Source organism: Alosa pseudoharengus, unplaced genomic scaffold, assembly GCF_046254945.1.
Source record: "Alosa pseudoharengus isolate Yale_2024_CS ecotype anadromous, Long Island Sound unplaced genomic scaffold, YU_APseudo_1.1 YU_APseudo_1.1_scf_21, whole genome shotgun sequence".
NCBI lineage: Eukaryota > Metazoa > Chordata > Actinopteri > Clupeiformes > Clupeidae > Alosa > Alosa pseudoharengus.
The window spans coordinates 7,513,282-7,521,338 of record NW_027468674.1 but is presented as its reverse complement, the minus strand read 5'-3'; the positions used below and the strand labels follow the sequence as shown (position 1 = coordinate 7,521,338).

General features: G+C 42.3%; 1 pseudogene; it reads right to left on the bottom strand.

Annotated features, from left to right (window-relative positions):
- Positions 1 to 4,306: 4,306 nt before the first annotated feature.
- LOC143138384 (neurogenic differentiation factor 2-like) lies at positions 4,307 to 7,713 on the bottom strand (annotated as a pseudogene).
- Between the last annotated feature and the right edge of the window lie 344 nt (positions 7,714 to 8,057).

The window sequence follows — 8,057 nt, the reverse complement described above, 5'->3', positions numbered from 1 at the left end:
GGCCCCAGACTCTGGTTATCTTGCATTGGGCACGGAAGGATCTTAATCGGAGCTACCCATCTCTGTGTGCGTCTCCTCCCGAGAGTGTTTTCCTGTCGCCGAATATTTTTTTTTTTTTAAATGTCGAAAGGGACACTGATTTGCATCCTATATTATGCAATTAGCCTCAGATGTAAAACTGATATAAAATTAAAACTAGTTATGTTACCCATTGTTTAAGCTATCAATTGATTTGTGCATTGTTTATGTTACATGCTATCTTCTTCTTGTTTTCATACGGCGTAGGCCTAGTCCACTGTCATAACAAACCTGCAGCTGTCAGTGCTTTGCCAGTAGCCTACAGCACAGCACAAGCACCTGCCCTCCTCACGCAGGAACAGAAGCAGGTCCAGCAACATCTGAATCTCCGGAGGGGTCCAGCCTAGGCTACTGTGGGTCGAGTTGAATTGAAATAGTATATAGTCAAAATATATTGGCGGGTAAAAAAAAAAAAAATAATAATATAAACAAATATATATATATATAGGCTACACATTTTCTAGAATTATGTATTACAATTATTATTGTATAATTTCGAAATTGATTTATATTTCTTAATTCTAATATTAGGATTTAGATGCCGAAACAGAATGTTGGCATTGACCATGATCTAAATGTTAAAGCCTATAGCCTAGACCTATTGACATGTGTGGAACCCAGCTGGAGCACAAGCCCGTGTCCTTTATGCCCTCTGGCTCGATACGGGCACCTTATGCATGCATTTTGTCTGCAATTGATTTGGTCTATTATCTACATATTTTGTATGACTATTTTAGGCATCATTTTTCAATTTTCAACAGCATGTCGTAAGTTTACTAGGCTATGCAACTGTAGTTTAGTTCAAATTCCAAGAGATAGAAAGATAGACACAGAGAGTCTCGCGTGAGACAGCACGAGCCCCTGTCCTTTCTCCTTCGAGCAACTGCTGTGAAACGCGCGCAGTTGAAGTGCCCTGTGGAGCAACACCCACGTCTGCATGGCAACTCCGATGGTTATTTCTGTCGGACAACTTAAAAGTTAGGCTATATCCTAAATTAATGTGGATTAGCATATGCCTCCATGGCTAAAATTATATGCGAGTAGCCTATATGTGGATATCAGAAAAGTTTCCTAGTTACCCCTTTTCTGTAGAGCCGTAGTGATAACTCCACTGTAATGGGGATAGCCTAGGCTCTGTCATGATAAGGAAATGTCCAGCGTTATCCTCAGTTTCGACTGTGTATAGTTTATTAGGCCTGTAGGCAGAAGATCATGAACTAACTAAAAAAACAGACACAAAAAGAACGAATAATGATGTGCTATACTACAGAAAAGAGGGGATGCGTGTTTTATTATTTTATTTTGTGCACCTGCTCCCCAAAATGTCTGTATAGTTCGACTGTGTATAGTTTATTAGGCCTGTAGGCAGAAGATCATGAACTAACTAAAAAAACAGACACAAAAAGAACGAATAATGATGTGCTATACTACAGAAAAGAGGGGATGCGTGTTTTATTATTTTATTTTGTGCACCTGCTCCCCAAAATGTCTGTACACCACCCTGTCATAGCCCAACAGAACATGGTGAAAAGGATCTACCTAAATATCATAAACGATTTATTTTATGACAATTTTAACCTTTTGGCTTTTTGTGTTTTGGTCAGCCTATAAAGTTATTCGGTCTATCATGTAAAATAGTCAAATGTGTAGCCTGGACTGTTCACGAAAAACACTAAAAAATCGATCATGTTTAATAATTTAACCTTATAAGTTGTCCGAGGCACATAACCTACTTTGCAGGCCTGCTTGAACGGTAGCTATAGCCTATCAAATTATTTTTAAAAAAGTTTTAATTGAAACTCGACCAAATGTACATTGGTTATGAGACGTGTCTCAGACTTCCCTATTTAGGCTATCTAAGGGATCATTTCTGAGAGCGTGCTCGAACACAAATGCTATTAACATGCACTCATTTAGCAGATGGAGGTTTGGGATGTTATGTGTTAGATTGGATATTTATTAACAGCGGAACCTCCTAAGCCCGTGATCTAGCCTAACTGAGAACCCGGCCGGGTTTTGATTGAGATTGGCCTTTATTGTCACACAGACACGGTGGGATTTCACGGATCATAATACCCATCTCGCGCCCACTTTGCATCCAATGTTCCCTGAGAACCGCGCGGGACCATATGGGTCCCAACCCAGGCAGTTCTCCAAAAGCGGCCGCGATGGCTGGAGTCCATCCACTCCCGGGAAAATAATCCGAGGACAGGGGCAATTGCTGTAAGAAGCCACGCAAAAACTCACCATGATTCGAGGGTGTCAGTGTATAAGTGCAAGGCACATTGATAACCTACCCCTGCTCATATATATGTGTGTGTGTGTGTGTGTGTGTGTGTGTGTGTGTGTGTCACATCCATAGCCAACTAAAACTAATCGAATCATCAATGTCAAGGAATTTGCTAAAGAAAAAAGAAAGAAAGACGAAAACATACAATCGTTTCATTATGTGGTATCAAAATAAATTGCAGAATGTTTAATTTGGATTAAATTGGCCAACTATGCAAAACTAATATCGAAAGGATCGTTTATATACTCGAAACACTTTTGGGATAAACAAATCAATAAATATATTTTTGTCAATATACTACTGGGGCTACTACTACTAGGCCTAGTCCTACTACTATTATAGGCTACTATAATAATGGCCTAATAATAATAATAATAATAATAATAATAATAATTGCATAATAAAGATAATCATATTATTAATACAATAATACAAATGTTATTAATGTGTGTTCTCTTTTCTAGTCCTAACTGTTTTCCCTAATTGCTTTACAGTAGGCCTAGGCTATAGGTTCATTTATTTATGGTCTCTAACTTGAATATCAATTCGTTTGATATTGGTCTATTTGAGAGAAAAATCTTTATAAATACTTCTAAAAATGCTTAACACCACGGGCTAGAACATGAAAATCAACGCTCTCTCCACGTCCGCAGCCTACCTGTTCGGCCTACTAAACCACTGAATGGCCTATTATCGCAAACAAGAACCATTCCAGTCATTTGAAGTGAGACATGCAAGTATTTGCTATTTGTTAGAAAGTCACAGGCGACAGGCCACTCTTCTTTCCCTGACAAAAATTTTGGCAGGAGACCGAGTTGCCTCGACCTCAACAATTATCAGGGTGTAGCGATCATTGTGCTAGTCTAAAAACAAATATAGTTAGAGAAATCGGAAACACCAACTAGATAGGCTAAGGGCATTTTTTTCCGTTTCAATAAGGTTGAAAAATAATCCATCAGTTGTAAAGTGATTATTTAGGCCTTTAAGTGATTAGCTTGTGTTTAACAATTCCTTTTGTGAGGTATTTGTGAGGTATCAGCCTCAGATCCTGATGGTCATGTAGAAGGGCTGAGAAATACTGACCCTCTCAATAGCATAACATTTGAGGTAAATCGGACCTTTGATTTGAAGATATATGAGCGGATAGCCTACACACAGAAAAACGCACCCTGACAGGCCGCCGCGAACACCTAATTAAGGGCCGCCTACAACATGACCCAACTAATTTAACATGAAAGAAAACATTATGTGATGAAAATTAAATAATAGCCTACACACTAAAAATTAGAACATGAATAATATAGGCTAGCTGGTAGGCCATAACGGCTACATTTGATTTGGTGATTCAGCTAACTGTTTCATCCCCACATAATGAAGATTATTAAGATTCCTTTTAAAACTACGGAAATGTAAAGATGTAGTCTAATACCAGAGCACAACGGGTTGTCATTATTTGTAAAAAGTAAATCATTATAGCAATTATAATTAGTTTACTGGAAATATTAAATAATTCCTCCTAGATGTATATCCGTATAATGCAAATTCCGTTTGCACACCCTATCCATCAGAACAATCATTCAGCCTGTGAAAAGAAACGTTCATTGATTTATTTTATATTAAGGTTTCATTACATGTAACACTCTTTTTACACGTAAAACATTTGCATTATTAGAACCATTGCACTTTTCCTCATTTTAGACCCACTTCTGATATTTCACTGTAATTGGTCGTTGCATGGCTTAGGAATTAATACATAGGACTAGTGAAAATAACCCACAATTTAGAATACCAATTTGCCATCTTTTTTGTCAGAATACAAACAGAAGAAACATGCCCTTTCTGTAGATTGTTAGATTGTCTTGGGCCTTGGCGGCATAACCAGCCTTAAAATAATTGTGGTAAATTTCCATAGTTTAGGGGGGGGGGGGTGGTAGTGCACTAGGTGTGGAAAAATGCGTTTAGTTCCTCGTACACAGGTGCTCGCTCATTGCTCCCGTGGACGTCATGGAATGGTGGAACATTTTCAGAATGCGACCCACCGCCGCGCGCCCCCGAGCTGTACGACAGGCCATGTGCGGCAGAAGAGCGCGACCCCGACAGGCCCGAGTAATGCATAGAATAGTGGTATCCCCTTTCCGCGTTGGGCGACACGGGCTCCTGTTGCCTGTGTGAAAAGTTGCCGTTGACACACACCGGAGGACTGTGATGGCCCTCGTAGTCGGGGCTGTTGTAATCTGGCGACGCTCCACCTGCATACATGGCATCATAAGAGGAGCAGTAGGAGTGATTCCGCAGCGCGGGCCCGCCGGAGCCGGTAGGGCACTGGGGACTGGACAACCGAGGGCACTGGTACGGGAACCCGTGCAAGGAAAAGGCGGGATTGGGCACGTGGAAGCGCGCGCCCTCCTGGCACTGCTCTGTCAGGAAGTTCCGCGAGTTGATCTGCAGACAGCCCGCCACCAGGTTGGTCGTGGGCTGAGAGAGGCCTTTGCACAGCGTTTGGACGTAAGACACCACGTCCGGTCTCTTTCCGTTTCGCAGAATCTCACCAAGGGTCCATATATAGTTTCTGGCGAGTCTAAGAGTCTCTATCTTTGAGAGTTTTTGCGTTTTGGAGTAGCAAGGCACCACCTTCCGCAGGTTATCCAGAGCGGAGTTCAGGTCGTGCATGCGCGTGCGTTCACGGGCGTTCGCTTTGGAACGGCGCACCTTGGAGCGTTCTATACGCTCAGGAGTCATCTTTCTCTTTTTAGGCCCACGCCTCTTGGGTTTGTCGCCGTCGACGTCATCCCCACAATCCTCCTCGTCCATCTCTTCCTCCTCATCATCATCATCATCATCATCCCCGGTAATTTCCGAGAGCGCGCGGCTGCTGCCTTTCATATCCTCATCCCCCAGCGGACATTGCTCGTGCTCGTCGTCCTTGGTTTTGGAATCGTCACTTGCGCTGTCGTCCATCCAGCCCGGAAACTTCTGGACGTCGGGCAGTAGAGTCTGGTCGTTGAATAACCTCGTCAGCATGGCGACCCTGAAAAGACAGATGTCCACACAAAGCCGTTTAAATAATTAAGCTGCAGAGGTCTGGAGGCATGCGATGCACATGTGTTGACTAAAATATTAATGATCAAAGTTATGTCCAAATGGTAAAATAGGGTAGGCTAATATGTTTATTCCCTACATGTTTCTTCTACATTTAATTAATTGTGGCTATTTAGATACAGGTCAACCCAACATTATAAATGTGTTCTGTTCTGTTCATTTAACACGTTTTGTGGCCTACAAGCAGGCCCAGAAAAGTCCTGCAGTATGGCAACACCACAGAGCAATGCAATAAGACTTATAGTATATGGAGAATAAAATGCAATCATAACCCCACGCAAACATATAAATAGCCCTATTCTGCTTTTGGTGAAACTCTTAAATAATAAAGTCAATAATCTGTAAATATAACGTATTAGGTGGCTTATCTATATTACTAAATCTTCTTTGCTGAGAGAGAGAGAGAGAGAGAGAGAGGGAGAGAGAGCGCTAAACAACGTGTGAGAAAGCTGAAGGCAACCCTCTCGCACAATCCGCGCCGAGAGACAGCCAACGCCAGACGGCGAAGCTCCCAAATCCCCCCTCTGCCTGCCCCTCTCGGCCCCTCGCAGCAGGTCCCCCCGCGCTGGTCCTATCATGCGGTCCCGAGGGGGCCTTTGAGCAGCGGCCCCCCTCTTCTGCCGTCCCCTCCTCACCCTCGGTCCTGGCGGCATTCCAGCACAGCCCCAATGGTACGGGGGAACCAAATTTGCCATAAGCGCTCTCCCCAATCAACCAATGACAAATGATGCCAACATATTTCTTATGGATACATTTGATTAATACACTCTTAAAAACGAATGTGTTGAAAACAAGACAACTTGCGTTGTTTTTAACATATCACTGTGTCCAGAGAGGGACAACACATTCGAGTGTACTATCTGAACAATATTAGGATAGTGCATGTATTACTATATTTCACATATAGTCTAAACTACACAGGTATAAACTTCCATCCTAATTTGTCCTCGATACAGACAGTAGGCTATGTCAGCATTTTCTCTTAGGTGACAACTGAACTGTCAGTGTCTAGTCTTGTCAATATAACCTACATTAGATTGCACTGTATCTTCTTATATTTATTTATATAAGTGTAAAATAAATGGCATTACACCTTTGAGACATCAAAAAAGAAAGTAAAAAGTTAACATGTTTGAGATCGTTAAGCTACAATGAAACTGTTAAAGGTCAGCTGAAGACAAACAAAATATTTCTGCTCATCCTCAAACTTAATTTCCTCTGAGAAATAAAAAGGGGGAAAATAGTTAGGCCTTCAAAATGACACTTCATGCAAAATGACGTCCATGCAACCGCAACGCATTTACACGACAGCCAAGAATGAATAAACATGGGCAGTATCCATTCTTTCATACTTTGTCAATTACAAATCCCTTAGAGACCCACTCTCCTCTGTCATTCACACACACCAAACGTGTGCAGCCACAGGAACATAACTAATGGCCTAAAATATGATTAAAACAAGCCAGCCGAAATCATTATATATAAAAAAAAGTGTAGCCTATATACTCGGTGCCACTTATGCATTATCTCTATAATATAGGAGAAGCCGATGCTTTGGCCAAAAAAAACATCTGAGATTCATTTTAATTCGCCCTAATTAAATGCATACGGGACATATAAAATATAAAATCACTGAAAGCCGACCAAGAAAACCGAGCAGACGAGAGGTGTATTGTTTCGCGTATGAGCTTAAAGGAGCTAGAGTAGACTATGGATGCTGTAGCAGGTTGCCGTGATTAGATCTCGATATACTTATCAAACGACAATGGAAAAACACAGGTTGGGGGAAAAAAGCTAATGTCAGTAAATGCACTCATAATTCCAAAGCCGAACAGTGACACCAACAACGGGACAACATAAAGCCAACCTAGTACCGCAAAACAATTAACCACTTAATCATCTAATCATACATTGGACTAAAATATGGACCTTACTCACCTTCGTCGTAGTACTGAGTGCGGGGCGATAGCTCGCTTGTTTACATCATCTTTGGGACACACACACACACACCTTCTGGACGCTCCGGTGAAGAGTAGGCGCGGTTGTGTGAGCAAAGTGTACAGCCTTCCAGTTGTGCGCGAGCTCCGGTGCGTGTGCTATACTTCTCCCGGCCGTGCTCGAAGACGTTGTGGCATCGCTAGTAGGCAGGGTTACGTACCAGCTCTGATGCCAGGCCATATGGCGGGCACGTCACTGGCAGCAGCCATCACATGAGAGCGGGTGATTGACACGCGCTCGCATTCGCAGAGATTGCCTTCCCGAGGGAAGAGGAGCCCGCCATCTGTCGCTGCCTCGAGCCTGCGCGCGCCCAGCACTAACACACACACGCGTATACATAGCCTGCATAAACACTCATATGCACATTCTCTTTTTCTTTCTCTTTCTTACACACATACACGCAGCACACGTGCACCCACACACACACACATACACACACACACACACACAGAACGAGATTAGAGAATATCAGGGAAGGGAGAAAGAAGAGATACTATGATGATAATTCAGAGTATCTATGCTTCGTACTCGTATATGTTTTAAGCTATTTATTAATGATGACATGCATTGTTTATCTATTGGAGTTCCACAA